Below are 15307 nucleotides of genomic sequence, written 5' to 3'. Positions count from 1 at the left end.
GGCAGGATATGGCATGAATTACATGCACGCACCGCACTGCTTAGATTGTAATCTTTTGATAATATACAGCCAATTTCCACCCTGTTATACACAGCTGATTGGTGCAGAGTTGGTAAAGCAATCGAGCCTTCCCTCCGTATCATACTACTTTATGAAAGATATGTGACAAGTCCTAGTGGTACATATAAACAATTAATTCTCATTAAGATGCTCTACATATTTTTCTCCCTCCCATTCCTTTGTCTCACAGAGTAATCATTGCTTCTTTTTTGATTAGGCAACACAGTCTTTTGTATACACAATTATACATTTGTCAATTACAGTTTGATTAGTTTTCCATTTAGATGTTGTAAGAAAGCAATGAAGATGGCTGAGGAGGGAGGGGGCTGTTACATATTTGCTGCTGTCTTTCAACACTGAATGAGGGGTGTTTTCTGTCTTTGGCAGGTTGCTTAACCACTTAAATGATTGGATTGCTCATTAATTCACATTCTGTCACATCCCAGCGTTAAACATTTTTTAACCGAGCCTTTAAACTGCCATCCTCAACATCTGTCTGATAATTTAATGCTGACATATTACACAGTGAGTTGTTTTTCTGCCACTGATATATTCTGATGCTTTGATGCAATGAAGCGTTGTAATTCATTTTAAACCAAATTATTGCTCTGCGTCATATTAAACTTGATATGGCAAGACCCGGGTACATTCTGTTAGTGTCTGTCAGTCCACTAAAGTATGTATTGCCCATTGGAACAGATTGTGTTTTGAATTACCAAGACTGGCAAAATAATGTACCGAAGCAGCCATAGCAGAGTCCTCCATTTGTAGGAAACACAATGAAAAGCCAGACTGCAAAATACCCAAGATTCTTATCATTATTATCATTAGCTATCCCCTCCAACCGCAAAGCACAACTTATCTTGATAAACTGTCAACTTTGAATTAGCATTCAACATGAGTCTGAGGTAAAGAAATGTCAATCTTTGCTGTGTTTGTGCTTCCCACTGCATTCTGCCTTTGTTACTGTGCTATGATTTCCAAACTCTGTGGCCACAAGCCTCAATAGCCACAACCCAGCTGACTGCTGGTCACCACACCTATAGGAAACACACCCACAGGACATGCTTTATGCTCCAACATATTGAAAACATTATCCACATCCATGTTGGGTAAACAAATATTTTACTGGCCAAAAAAATGCATTGACTGATGTAAACTTTCAGAGGCTCTTGCAACACAACTCCCACTGACTTTGCTGGTGAAACAAGAGAGTGAAGGTCTCTGAAGAAATATTAGTTTTTACAAGTTTACCTTTTCTTTAATATGCAAACATTATTTCCACAAGCTCTTACCTATATAAAGGTGTCAGCAATAAATCAACAAACAAGTCTTTACTCAACTCATCCGATGTTTTGCAAGTTCACTCTTCTTTAATATGCAAACTTTTTCTCCTCACTCGGAGACTAGCAATTCCAGACATGTTTTCTAACACAAATTTTAAAAAGCTCATAAAACATGTGGAAAATCACTCCGTTTTATGGCCGACAGGGGTGTTGAAATGAACACACAGAGTCACCGAGGCACAGCACGTTAATGTCAACTTCTTCTCCTGAAAATTACATTAATAATCAACCTATTTGCTTGGCCATTTTGTAGGATATGCTGTGATAACATGTTTTATTGTCAATTCAAATTCTCTTAGGTTTAGGAATGTTACACTTCCCGCACTGGGAAAAACATAGCCAATGAACATCAATTAAATGGTGAATACATGTCTTCGCACAGATATTTGGCAATGGTTGATAATGGGTTGTAAAGGCTGTTCATTTGCGCTAAAACATGTGTTTTTAGACCAGGATGGTTTGACATAGTGGAAGGACGTAGGCCAGCTGTGGTTCTGATCCAGTCGTACACTTGTGTGGGTCCAGACAGATCAGTGTGAGGGAGGGTTTGCTGCTGTGAGGCTGCTCCACCTAATCCCAGGCTGCATTACTCAACCAGTCCAACAGCTCACAGACGCGGGGACTTCCCCTTCCCTCCAAAGACGTAGAGGAATACTGTATTGCCTCATGCACCACTGAGGTAATATCATTACTTCAGCGCAGTCTAACCTGAATATCGTCTGAAGTGTCCAAGAGTATATGCAAACACCAATTTATCCTCAGAAATGTAAAAGCAAGGAAATGTGCGCATTGCGCAACCCTTGGATTATTATTGCATCTAAATAGATCTCACGGTGCTCTGTAGCAAGGTTTTCCCTGCTTGTAACTTTAGTCGGCTGAGAGTTTTTCTACAAAGCATTACCTTGACTCACGGCAAGAGTATCGAGCAATGCTTTTAGTCATATTCATGTTTTACCGATAGATATCAATCAAACCTTCTTAAGGGGAAGTCCATCACATGGATGTACAGTACAGCTGCTCCATGAGGTATAGTCTCTTGACAACAAGTCCTCCAACTCATACGACCAAATGGGCCGATTGTTCAAGCGCTTAATACGTCCTATAATTACGTTTTAAAGTTTTCGCCCTCTAGTGCTCCCGTTGAATGCTAACGTTACAGATGGTCGTTTATTCACAAATAACCCTCTCTGTAAAATCCTAAATTGTAGGATAGTTTGGCCATTAAAACGCTTTTTGATTAGATTTCTTGCGAGAAGTGTATATTGTACTTTTAGAAGAAAAAGAAGAAAAAAACGTTGGGATTGTGTGTTTCGCAACATGTTCTATGGCATGTCTCTTTATAAGATGTTTTCGTATTTCCCACAATTAGAAGTTGCCAGTATTAAACTGTATACACCCTGGAGGTTTAGGGGATACGAAACACAGTGGTGTTATCAAATTTAAAACATATAATTAATAAATGGGTGAATTAATATACCCACATGACACCTAAGGTCAGAGGAGCTTTATTTAACAGCTGGTCTTATGTCTGTGACCCCTCCTGTTGTTCATTGATAAGCCTGAAACATGCACTTGTCAAGGTTCAGAGGCAAATTTTGCAAATATGGCAGTAGCCATCGATCATCTTAAGATAAGATAAGATATACTTTATTGATCCCAAGTTGGGAAATGTTTTTGTCACAGCAGCATACTACTTTGTTCTACTCCACTACAATTCAGAGGTTAACCTGGTATTTTTACTGCACTACATTTATTTTAGTTACTTTGCAGATTCTGATTAATGATGTGAAATATAAACAACCTTAAATCAGACTTTAGATACACCTGAGTCAAATTCAGGGAATGTGATTGTCAAGTGCCAAAATAAACTATGCAATATATTGGACGTTAAGTACTTTGTCAGACTTCATATTTACCTGTGGATAACCAATGTTTTTTTCTTATTCAAAAGAAGACCTTAACTTAAAGTATTCTTTAATGTTTAAATAAAGCCTTATTAGTTTGTCTGTTTTGCACATCCTCCTGTTAATATCTTTGGACGTCCTGCACTAAACTGTTTTATTGTAGAAATCACTACAGTATCTTCTTGATAATTTCTATCATGCCTTCTACTTTCCACCAATTTTGTATGTAGGCTACTTTTAATATTTAAATGTTTTCATCAAATAAAACGTATTGAACAACAACATTCAATAACGTGCTTTAACCTCTAGGCGGTGCGGGTTAAAAAACCAGTGGTGTAGTTAATAAAACATAATAATATCAAACATATGACTATTAACTTTATTGTGAAATTAAAACAGAACGGTAAAGGAAACACGAACGGTACCGTTTCAGTCTCTCGATTTGAAGCTTATGCATTGTACCATGAACCTGTATAGACCTTTAACAGTCAACTGCATGAGGAGTTGGAAAGGTAGTTCAGTAAATATCTTTAAAAACTACAAAAAAAATCCCTTTCTATCAGCTGTGCACCGTTATGGTGTAAATATAACCTATCTACCAATTGGATCAAATATAAAAGTCAGCCGAATTAGTGTTGATACTGCAAGGAGACGTATTGTGTGAAAATAAATGAAAGATGTTGTTTAATTGCTAATATATTTATGACCCATGTCACATATTCAGTTTTGGCGGCATCTCTTCCAGTTTGTCAAAAGGTCTTCTGATCAGGGCTCTATAAATAAATATCTACGGCAGATATGTAATATTTAATGCAGCCGAACCGTGTATTACAATGCCGTTATGTGATGACTTCCAAAGAGAAAAGCAAGAACACTCGGAATAAAGTATTATTTAATTTTTTTTAAATGTTTTTCCGATTTCATATCGCATAAACACCATATCCCTACATGCATTGTGGCTAAAACAATCGATGTTTTAGCCTATCAAAACCTCTGAAAGAAGAAAGGTGTCTCTCAGAATCGAAAGAGAAAAACCTATGGCTTTGACCGTTTAATCATTGTTGGCGATTTTAATATCCATATTGACAACCCTGAGGACAGAGGGGCTAAAGAACTGTTTTGTGTTATCGACCATTTTGGACTGACTCAGCATGTCAAGGGTCCGACGCACAATAAGGGGCACACCCATGACTTAATTGTATCAAAGGGTCTGAACATCTCTAAGCTTGTGGTGACTGATGTTGCTCCATTACCGTCCATACAATTGTTAAAAAAGAGGTAACCACTAGACGTCACTTAACTGAAAATGCACAAGAAATGTTTGCCCAGATTTGTACTCCCTCACTTGCCCATGCTAACTTCTTGGAAATATATAAAGAGAAACTCGGTTTCTATAATCTGGAAATAAATTCTCATAATGTCAATGGGACCACCAACGCAACAGGACAAGGAGTAGGCAGGGCCAACGGGACAGGACACAGGGTTGGCAGGACCCCCGGCAGGAGAGTAGTCGGCGGGGCCCCCAACGGGACAGGACACAGGGTTGGCAGGACCCCCGGCAGGAGAGTAGTCGGTGGGGCCCCCAACGGGACAGGACACAGGGTTGGCAGGACCCCTGGCAGGAGAGCAGCCGGCGGGACCCCCAAAGGCACAGGACATAGGGTTGGCAGGACCCCCGGCAGAAGAGTAGTCGGCGGGGCCCCCAACGGGACAGGACATAGGGTTGGCAGGACCCCCGGCAGAAGAGTAGTCGGCGGGGCCCCCAACGGGACAGGACATAGGGTTGGCAGGACCCCCGGCAGAAGAGTAGTCGGCGGGGCCCCCAACGGGACAGGACATAGGTTTGGCAGGACCCCCGGCAGAAGAGTTGTCGGCGGGGTCTCAAACGGCACAGGACATAGGGTTGGCAGGACCCCCGGCAGAAGAGTAGTCGGCGGGGCCTCCAACAGCACAGGACATAGGGTTGGCAGGACCCCCGGCAGAAGAGTAGTCAGCGGGACCCCCAACGACATGGAGTTGGCAGGACCCCCAGTGGAACCTCCAACGGCACTTGAGTAGGGACTTGAGTAGCGACTAGAGAAGGGACTTGAGTAGGGATTGGAGAGGGGACTTGAGATGGAACTCGAGAGGTGACTCGAGAGGGGACTCGAGAGGGAACTCGAGAGGACACTTGAGAGGGAACTCGAGAGGTGACTTGAGAAGACACTCGAGAGGAGACTTGAGAGGGAACTCGAGAGGAGACTTGAGAGGAGGCTTGAGAGGAAACTCGAGAGGTGACTTGAGAGGGACTCGAGAGGTGACTTAAAAGGAGGCTTGAGAGGGAACACAAGAGGTGACTTGAGCGGGGACTCGAGCGGTGACTTGAGAAGGAACTCGAGAGGGGACCTGAGAAGGAACTTGAGAGGGGACTCGAGAGGAGAGGCAACTCGAGAGGAGACTCGAGAGGGAACCTGAGAAGGAACTTGAGAGGGGACTCGAGTGGTGACTTGAGAGGGGACTCGAGCGGTGACTTGAGAAGGAACTTGAGAGGTGACTCGAAAGGAGACTTGAGAGGGAACTCGAGGGGTGACTCGAGAGGGAACTGGAGGGGTGACTCGAGAGGTAACTCGAGAGGTGACTCGAGAGGGAACTGGAGGGGTGACTCGAGAGGGGACTCTAGAGGGAACTCGAGAGGGGACTCAAGAGGAGACTCGAGAGGGAACTCGAGAGGTAACTCGAGAGGTGACTTGAGAGGGAACTGGAGAGGTGACTTGAGGCGGTCGGTATGCCGACAGGACACGGGGAGCTGGCGTCGGCCGGTACGCCGACAGGACACCGGGAGCTGGCGTCGGCCGGAGAGCCAACAGGAGACGAGGTGCTGGCGTCGGCCGGTACGCCGACAGGACTCGGGGAGCTGGCGTCGGCTGGAGAGCCAACAGGAGATGAGGTGCTGGAGTTGGCCGGTACACCGACAGGACACGGGGAGCTGGCGTTGGCCGAAGAGTCAACAGGTGATGAGGAGCCGGAGCCGGGTCCATGGCTGCTGGGCCCGGTACTTGAGCCGGAACCATGGCTGGAACTGGGGCCGGAACCATGGCTGTATGGGCCGGTTCTGGAGCAGGGACCATGGCTGCTGGGGCCAGGACTGAGACTGTAACCAAGGCTGCTGGGGCCAGAACTAGGGCTGGAACCATGGCTGCTGGGGCCAGAACTGGGGCTGAAACCATGGCTGCTGGGGCCACGGCTGGAATCTTGGCCTTGCGTCTCCTAGAGAACTTTTGGAGGCTCCATGGACCTCCTAAGGCAAGGCAGGATCCCAAGAAGGGGTTTGAGGCTTGAGGCTGGCACTCAGGGCTGCTAGTAGAAATGCTTAGCTTCTCAGGCAACAAGCTCCTAAGCCAGAGCCTGCTGTCAACCTCCCTACGTGCCTCGTTAAGGGCAGCCTCTTTGGCCTCTCTGGATAAGGCCCTCCTCCAGTCATTGAAAATACACTCCAGATTGTATTTAAGCTCATAAAGCTCTTGGCTAAATGAAAAAACTGCTGAGTCCATACTGGTCTGTTCGTACTGTCAGGTTTGGGGAAAATAGGACCCAAGTGCAGTTAAAAAATACAAAAAAGGTTCGTTAACAAAAAGCGAGCTTTATTATAAAAAGCCGAAGGCATGAAAAAACAAGAAACTAATTAACAGAAACAAAACCGGGGAGGACGACAGATAGGAACAAACTTACGGGAACAGGCAGGAGACACGGACAAGCATGGGTGACAGTGACATGAAATGACGACGAACAGACATGGAGCACAGGGGAAGACAAGACTAAATACACAGAAGGGTAATCACAGGACAAGACAGAGATGGGCAGGGGAGGAGAAACACAAGGGCAACAGGTGAACACACTCACACAATTAGACACACCAGGGAAACTAACGACAGGGAGGAAAAACACAGGGAGAGGGACCAGACATTATACAAAGAGGAAAACATTTCAAAACAAAGGTGGAAAACAGAAATCCAAAACCATGACAGCACCGCGGTTTTGGTCCGGCCTCCTCTGGCGTCATACCCTACCGGGCGCGTTTCAGAAGCATTTCAGAAGCGGAGCGTCTTGCCTGTCGGCTCGCAGTTTTTGTTGATTTGGGCATATTTCCTGCAAAGGCTACTTTGTACAGACAAAGTTAATAATAATTGTAATATTCCAGTTATAAACAACATGAATCAAAGATGTGTTGCTGTATTTTAGTGGCAAAAAAATGCATTCATCATCATAATTATTCTATAATTTACACAGTGCCTGTAAACCGGAGGAGAACGCTGGCATTTCTCCTCCTACTTGAAAGACTATGGAGGGATAGGGTCTGCAAAATTAGTTTGTGTGTGTGTATATACAGTGGGGCAAAAAGTATTTAGTCAGCCACCAATTGTGCAAGTTCTTCCACTTAAAAAGATGAGAGAGGCCTGTAATTTTCATTCTAGGTATACCTCAACTATGAGAGACAAAATGAGAAAAAAAATCACATTGTCTGATTTTTAAAGAATTTATTTGCAAATTATGGTGGAAAATAAGTATTTGGTCAATAACAAAAGTTCATCTCAATACTTTGTTATATACCCTTTGTTGGCAATGACAGAGGTCAAACGTTTTCTGTAAGTCTTCACAAGGTTTTCACACACTGTTGCTGGTATTTTGGCCCATTCCTCCATGCAGATCTCCTCTAGAGCAGTGATGTTTTGGGGCTGTCGCTGGGCAACACAGACTTTCAACTCCCTCCAAAGATTTTCTATGGGGTTGAGATCTGGAGACTGGCTAGGCCACTCCAGGACCTTGAAATGCTTCTTACGAAGCCACTCCTTCATTGCCCGGGCGGTGTGTTTGGGATCATTGTCATGCTGAAAGACCCAGCCACGTTTCATCTTCAATGCCCTTGCTGATGGAAGGAGGTTATCACTCAAAATCTCACGATACATGACCACATTCATTCTTTCCTTTACACGGATCAGTCGTCCTGGTCCCTTTGCAGAAAAACAGCCCCAAAGCATGATGTTTCCACCCCCATGTTTCACAGTAGGTATGGTGTTCTTTGGATGCAACTCAGCATTCTTTCTCCTCCAAACACGTCTAGTTGAGTTTTTACCAAAAAGTTCTATTTTGGTTTCATCTGACCATATGACATTCTCCCAATCCTTTTCTGGATCATCTAAATGCTCTCTAGCAAACTTCAGAGGGGCCTGGACATGTACTGTCTTAAGCAGGGGGACACGTCTGGCACTGCAGGAGTTGAGTCCCTGGCGGCGTAGTGTGTTACTGATGGTAGCCTTTGTTACTTTGGTCCCAGCTCTCTGCAGGTCATTGACTAGGTCCCCCCCCGTGTGGTTCTGGGATTTTTGCTCACCGTTCTTGTGATCATTTTGACCCCACGGGGTGAGATCTTGAGTGGAGCCCCAGATCGAGGGAGATTATCAGTGGTCTTGTATGTCTTCCATTTTCTAATAATTGCTCCCACAGTTGATTTCTTCACACCAAGCTGCTTACCTATTGCAGATGCTGTCTTCTCAGCCTGGTGCAGGTCTACAATTTTGTTTCTGGTGTCCTTTGACAGCTCTTTGGTCTTGGCCATAGTGGAGTTTGGAGTGTGACTGTTTGAGGTTGTAGACAGGTGTCTTTTATACTGATAACGAGTTCAAACAGGTGCCATTAATACAGTTAACAAGTGGAGGACAGAGGAGGCTCTTAAAGAAGAAGTTACAGGTCTATGAGAGCCAGAAATCTTGTTTGTTTGTAGGCGACCAAATACTTATTTTACAGAGGAATTTACCAATTAATTCATTAAAAATCCTACAATGTGATTTCCTGGATTCTTTCCCCCCATTCTGTCTCTCATAGTTGAAGTGTACCTAGGATGAAAATTACAGGCCTCTCATCTTTTTAAGTGGGAGAACTTGCACAATTGGTGGCTGACTAAATACTTTTTTGCCCCACTGTGTATATATATATATATGCTCTGAACGTTCCACTTCCTGCCTGCCCGACATTACCTTACGGCTGCGTCGCGTCAAAAATAGGATTCATCCTTATTTTAGAGGAGCCCTGCGCCGAGACGCTTCTGGGACACTTCTGGGACGCTTCTGAGCCGTAACGCGCCGTGTGTGGTGGAATAGCACCCATTGACTAGAGTGGCCGTGAGCGCCGTGGCCGTAACGCGCCGCAGACGGACCCGGTGGAATCTAGGGGAACCTCTACTGGTCGTGTAAGAAACAACATACACTTTAAAACGTGTCTCAGGGTCGTAATAAGGGCATAAACAATCGGCCTATATGGTCATTTTTTGTAGGAGGACAGGCTATCTCTTGAATGCAACTCTAAACTGCAAACCAAATTACTGCTATCCACTGTTACTGGCATCGTTTCAACACCTTCAGGCTGTGGAGGGGTGTTGGTTCTAAATGGCCCAGAACACAGTGGGTAACAATGTTCATATCTGTTGCAACACGGCTCATAAAACCCACCACCTCTCATCAAATGCAGTTCACAGGAGCATAATTGTGTGTAAGTGCGGTTCTATTTTAATCCTGTAAGATGTGAGATGTCTGAACAGTCGGATATATAATCCTTTCCATTAAGAAACTTTCAAATCGGATGTTACTGTGTGTAATAAGCACATCAGTAATTCCTCTTCAGTAGCATAATTAGGGGAAGAGACTGTGTAAGAGAGTACAGACTGGATCTGCACTGACATATTTCCCTCGATAGATAAATATGAACTTGAGGCAAAGCGTTGGGTCTATCTCTGAAAACAAACAGGGCCATATATTTCACTTGGAATAACAGAGATCAGCTGTATCAACACTGGTCCTCCTACTGCAGCCAGCCACCTCAAGTGAGAAACCATCGAGTCTGAGAACCGTCCTCTGAGTGCGTTTCAGAAGACATCAGGCAAAACCATTGCCATTCAGTTGAGTTGGATATTGAACTAATCAGGGTATAATACCAATGAGCATGTGGTTTAACAACTAACATCAACTCAATACTGTCAGCTCTCAAAAAATGTTTTGACATAACAAAAGAATCCACAAACAGACACAGCTGAAGAGCACTTAGGGCTATCACGATTCGATGGCAGCATTATGTTTTAGTGATAGCTGTCTAACTTTTCCCTCAAAAATAATCTGACTGCTGTTTGCACTGGCACAGCTGTTTGCATTGCCTTTGTTCAGCTGTTTGTGCACCCCCTCCCCTTTTCCCCAGTTTGATAACATAATACTCTGAGTATGTTTCTAAAGGGTAATAAAATGAGAGGGAGCTGCTATGTGCTCTTTGATTGAGCAACGGCAGATTTAAACACATCCCGTGAACCTGGAACGTTTTACCGTCCAGTGTTTTCCCTCTTTCATACATCCTGAAGAGCGTGCAGCAAGTTGAAAGGCTGAAATTATTTTTCTTTTTATGGCAGAATCCACCCTCAAAGAGACTCAGATTGGTTCTGCCTTTGATGTTGAACATTTGTCATTTAATAAACAGTAAATAATACACTGCAATCGTAAAAGCTACAATTGTCATCTGTGATGCCTTTAAGAAACACCAAAAAAACCTTCAAATACATTTTGTTGGGTCCGCAATGCCGCCAAGATAATAATTAGCAACATATGTGCACAACAGAAGCATTGATATAGTAAACATGTGTGCACACTGTTCACGTCCAACATATTTCACAATCTCGGTAGCTGTTATTGTGTCTTATTGCTACCTTAAATGCCCTAAAAGTGTACAAAAAACGGTGGCAGTAACATGCTTTTTTCTGTAGGCAACATTATGATTTTGCAACCCAACTTCACATAAAGAATATTCAACCCTTCAACTGAGTAAGCTAGATCCTTATCGTTACTATCATTACGTCTCCCCCTTCCGCCCCAACGCACCACTTATCTTGATGAGCTGTCAACTCGGAATCAGCAGCGACTGTGAGGCCGGGGGTAGAGGCATGCTAATCTTTGCTTCTAATTTTTTTCTTCGTACTGCTTTCTACATTTGTTATTGTCTTAACATTTCCAAACATTGTGGCCTCAAAAGCCACAACCCAGCTGTCTGCTGGTCGCCACACCTACAGTATAGGAAACCCACCCACAGCACATGCTTTATGCCTCAAAATATTGGAAATACTATCCACATCCGCGTGTTTGGTAAACAAATATTTCACTGGCCAAAATATGCATCAGCTATACTGTTTTGGAGTTACAGAAGAGCATTTCTAAACGTTCTCTAACTCTGGGAAATCGTGAAAATCTGTTGCTGTTTCCCACATGTCTATGTGACTTTTAATGAATTAAGTGCCACCCCCCTCCCCCCATATTTTCTGTTTTGTTTATCTCTTTTTGTATTTCTTTGTCATCTATTTTTTTTTTTTTTTCTCTTCTTAATTCTCTGTCAAAGCGTCTTTGAGTTTCATGAAAAGCGCTATAAAAGTCCCATGTATTATTATTATTATTATTATTATTATTATTATTATTATTATTAAGTGACACTGACAAATGATGTCATACTCCCATTAGGGGTTGTTGATTCTACATGACTTAAATGTATGCCTGCAGAATGTATTTCCTTTGTTTCACCTACAATACCTGGTCCTGGCTACTAAAGCATTATTCACTGTTTAATAATAATGTTTAGGCACTCATGGTCAAAATTAAATAAAGAAATGCCCAATGCTGATTTAAAGCATGAGTAACCTTGAACCTTGGTGTTTTCGGTGTCTAAAATAAACAACACATGGGTTAAAGGACCCGAAGATACAAGTGCCATTATTTGTACCACCCCCCTACACATTTTGTGCAATATGAAAACATCACTCCTCCTGCATTGGACAAACATATTGAATGTAGTACAAGTTCAGCAGAGTGAATTATAGTCTACTTTCTGAGACAGAGCTGCTTACTGATGTGCTGTCGGGTGTGAATGGAGGAGATGGAGCTGATAGAAAAAAATGGCTTTTTATTTCATAGAAGGTCAAAGTTTTGTGACCCAGCGATCCACCTTTGACCTCACCAAATCACTGCCATTGTCAAGACTGCGTGCCATCAGTGAAGCTGCTGCTACATGTGCTGATTGATGATAATGGATTATATATTAGGGACTTGTTTGTAGCTTTGGTGTTGAGTTATTATTATCCAAACATCTATAGTAACACATACAGTACACACATACAGAATAAAAAGGCACAACAGCGGGACATTTGGTAGCTGATAGTTGCAAGCATGACGGTGTGCATAGTCACAAACCTGCAGGCTATAGTCTGGGGGGACTGTGTTGTGTTTCAATCATCAAAGCTATTGGGTTTAGGGTCTCCTCTCTGTGCCTATCACTCAGCAACACTCATGGCCACTCAGCCCCTGAAATGTTACTCCGGGCTGCTGAGAGGCGCGGGCGGTGGGGCTGAAGAAACGTCTCCCTGGCCTTGCTCTGCACGGCCGGGGGTCAGTCTGCCATTCTTCTGTTACACAAAAGACTTCTTCAAGTGCCTGTGTGACAATGGCCTTTAGATCACTGGAGCGTAATGATTGCTGGTTAACGTGAATGCACTCCATATTAATTGAGCCAGAATTAATATGAAGTTTGGCAAGGAAACTTTGTACAAGTTGATCATGAGTAAATGTTCACGTTGTCCTTGGTTCATTAATTGTCTTTGCATAGCAGACATTATTGTGGTGGATGACGGGACATACTCGTTCTGAGCCTGTGAGCACAACATCTCAACAGAATGTCACTCGCTAGCTGCTCATAATGAAGTGCACGAACCACAAGTCCACAATAGTAGTGGAGCATGATTTCACAAGACAAGCCTTTAACTTAGCACAAAGGAATGTCAGATGTGCTGACACAAAAGATCTCCTTTTTCCCCTCCTTTGATTTACATAGAGCATAATGCACTGAGGGAGATGAGACTCACGAGCATTTGCGCACCACATGAAAACACTCTGGGATTCTGATTAGGTCAGAATGCAAAACATTATCAAATGAAAATAATTAAAACAAGGTTTGGAGTTTATGGTTTCCAGACTGTTTTTGTTTATCCATCATCATAAACAGAGTTAGCCGTGTCTGTCAGTGAATTAAGAAAACACTGAGCCCCTTCTGCTGTGCCGACCTCGATGCACAGATCCTGTGAGACGTGCCAGCGGTTCGCTCTCATTCAGCACAAGTGGACTCAGCCAGTGACAGACAGGCACCTTCATGTCAAAACACTGTCTGCTGCTGCCAGCCTATAGGCAGCCCCAGATAACACAGCAAGGCCCAGTAACACTCACCCTAAACATCACTAACATATTTGTGTATACAGCATGCTCTTCTGTATGACAACATATGCAACACATTAGAGGAGCAGTGTGTCTTATCATTGCAAGGCAGCAGCCAACAGTCATATATTACTTCTGTTACATGCTTTGGCTCCCTCTGATCTACAGCCTTTCTTTTTTAGCTCCTCTCTCCAAAAGTCATTCCATTCCCATGTGCCGCCTTATCACGTTTTTGCGTTTTCCCATCAATAATTAAATAGGATTTTTTTTCCTCTTGTGCTGCTAATTGTAACACTTTGCTTTTGTGTTTTGGACCATTTAGTATGGAGCACCCACAAGAGGAAAGAGCCAAGCAGAGATGCCAGTATGTTGCAAACCGACACCTCTTCAAAGGGCCGCGGGTCTGCCAAGCATGCAGAGGTATCCTCTTTCTGACCCGAGTTCAAAAGGCAAGACTCGCTCTCACACTTTAAGCTGATTGGATGTTTAGCTTGACAACGCTATTAAGGAATATATAGCAACATGTTTTAGAATTTTGAAACCATTTACGCGTCTGACCTAATTCAAGATATATTTATAGAGCACAACACTGGAGTACATTTCCAGTCTTCATTTATTGTGTTGTACTTGTCTACTCTGAAGGCAGCCAAATGAATGCACCACTTTTCCTGGGTGTGTATGTATTCCTACTTTAAGCACTAGCATGCTCTTAGGTACAGGAAGAAGGAAATTATGAGCGTACACATTGCAGTGCTGTTGTGCACAGTATTTCCCTGCCTTCACAGGAGTTTGGAAAAATGATGTGGCCAACATGTTCAGCTACGCTACCTTGTCATTTTTCATCTCAAACAGTGACAGTTGACCTCATTTTAAGGTCAGCAAAAAACGAATTCACAAAATATACATAGAATTTTTTTTTAAATAACTCAAACTAGAAGAACTTATGAATATGTATATGTCTTTACCCAGTTCTGTTCACATATAATTAGCTCTTTAACTCTATGACTTTGGAATTGTACTTGAATAAGTAACTTATAACCTTGGACTCAATGTAGGTTTAGCTCAGCCAATAACATTGCTAAGAATAAGCAACACCAAGAAATGGCAATAATGCAGTACTCCAGATAGTCTAATCAGATAGTTATTTGTTATTTTCCCACAGCAACAACATAAGCAGCCTGCAGACTACAACCCCATCAGACAAACTGATCATTTGGAAAAAAATATTACACATTAGTACAGTGTGTTGTCTGTATTACACCCACACAGGCATTGCCTACATGCTATTTATCATTGTGCTGTGTGGAAAATATTGCTACCACTGACAGCTTTATGACTACTTCACACAGCATTTTGAGAGTCATGGCCAAGAAAAACAAGAGATGGCAATAAAACCCTCCTGTTGCCTATTAAGCTTTAGTGAAATGTAACCATACTGAGGTTTACCGTTGATCGAGTGTCACAGCTCCTATTGCACAGGCTAAACAGAAGCATAACATTGCTTTGTCTTCACAAACTATCTGAAAAATATCTAATTTGTCTACAATACAGGATATTGTACTAAGATAAAAGGTCTGTCAGCTCAAGCAAAAAAAACAACAGTCAGATGTTAGTAGTGCAGTTTCATAACTTGGCAGAGGCTGCACATTACTCAATTGCAAGTTTGTTTAATGTTAAGTTTGTTGGCTGCGTGGAAATACTGTTTAAAATAAAGTGATAGTTTTATCAATACATT

General features: G+C 42.9%; 1 long non-coding RNA gene across 1 annotated transcript in view; it reads left to right on the top strand.

The window, feature by feature from the left end:
- LOC117459915 (uncharacterized) overlaps nt 1–15307 on the top strand; it is a 171831-nt gene extending 156524 nt beyond the window's left edge. Inside the window, exon 5 of the long non-coding RNA XR_011644506.1 lies at nt 13895–15307. This is a non-coding gene — a long non-coding RNA (uncharacterized lncRNA). The remainder of the gene's footprint in view (nt 1–13894) is intronic.

The sequence above is a fragment of the Pseudochaenichthys georgianus genome, chromosome 15 (genome assembly GCF_902827115.2).
Source record: "Pseudochaenichthys georgianus chromosome 15, fPseGeo1.2, whole genome shotgun sequence".
In the NCBI taxonomy this organism is placed as follows: Eukaryota; Metazoa; Chordata; class Actinopteri; order Perciformes; family Channichthyidae; genus Pseudochaenichthys; species Pseudochaenichthys georgianus.
The sequence above is the reverse complement of the archived record's forward strand: the minus strand, read 5'-3'. Positions and strand labels throughout refer to the sequence as shown.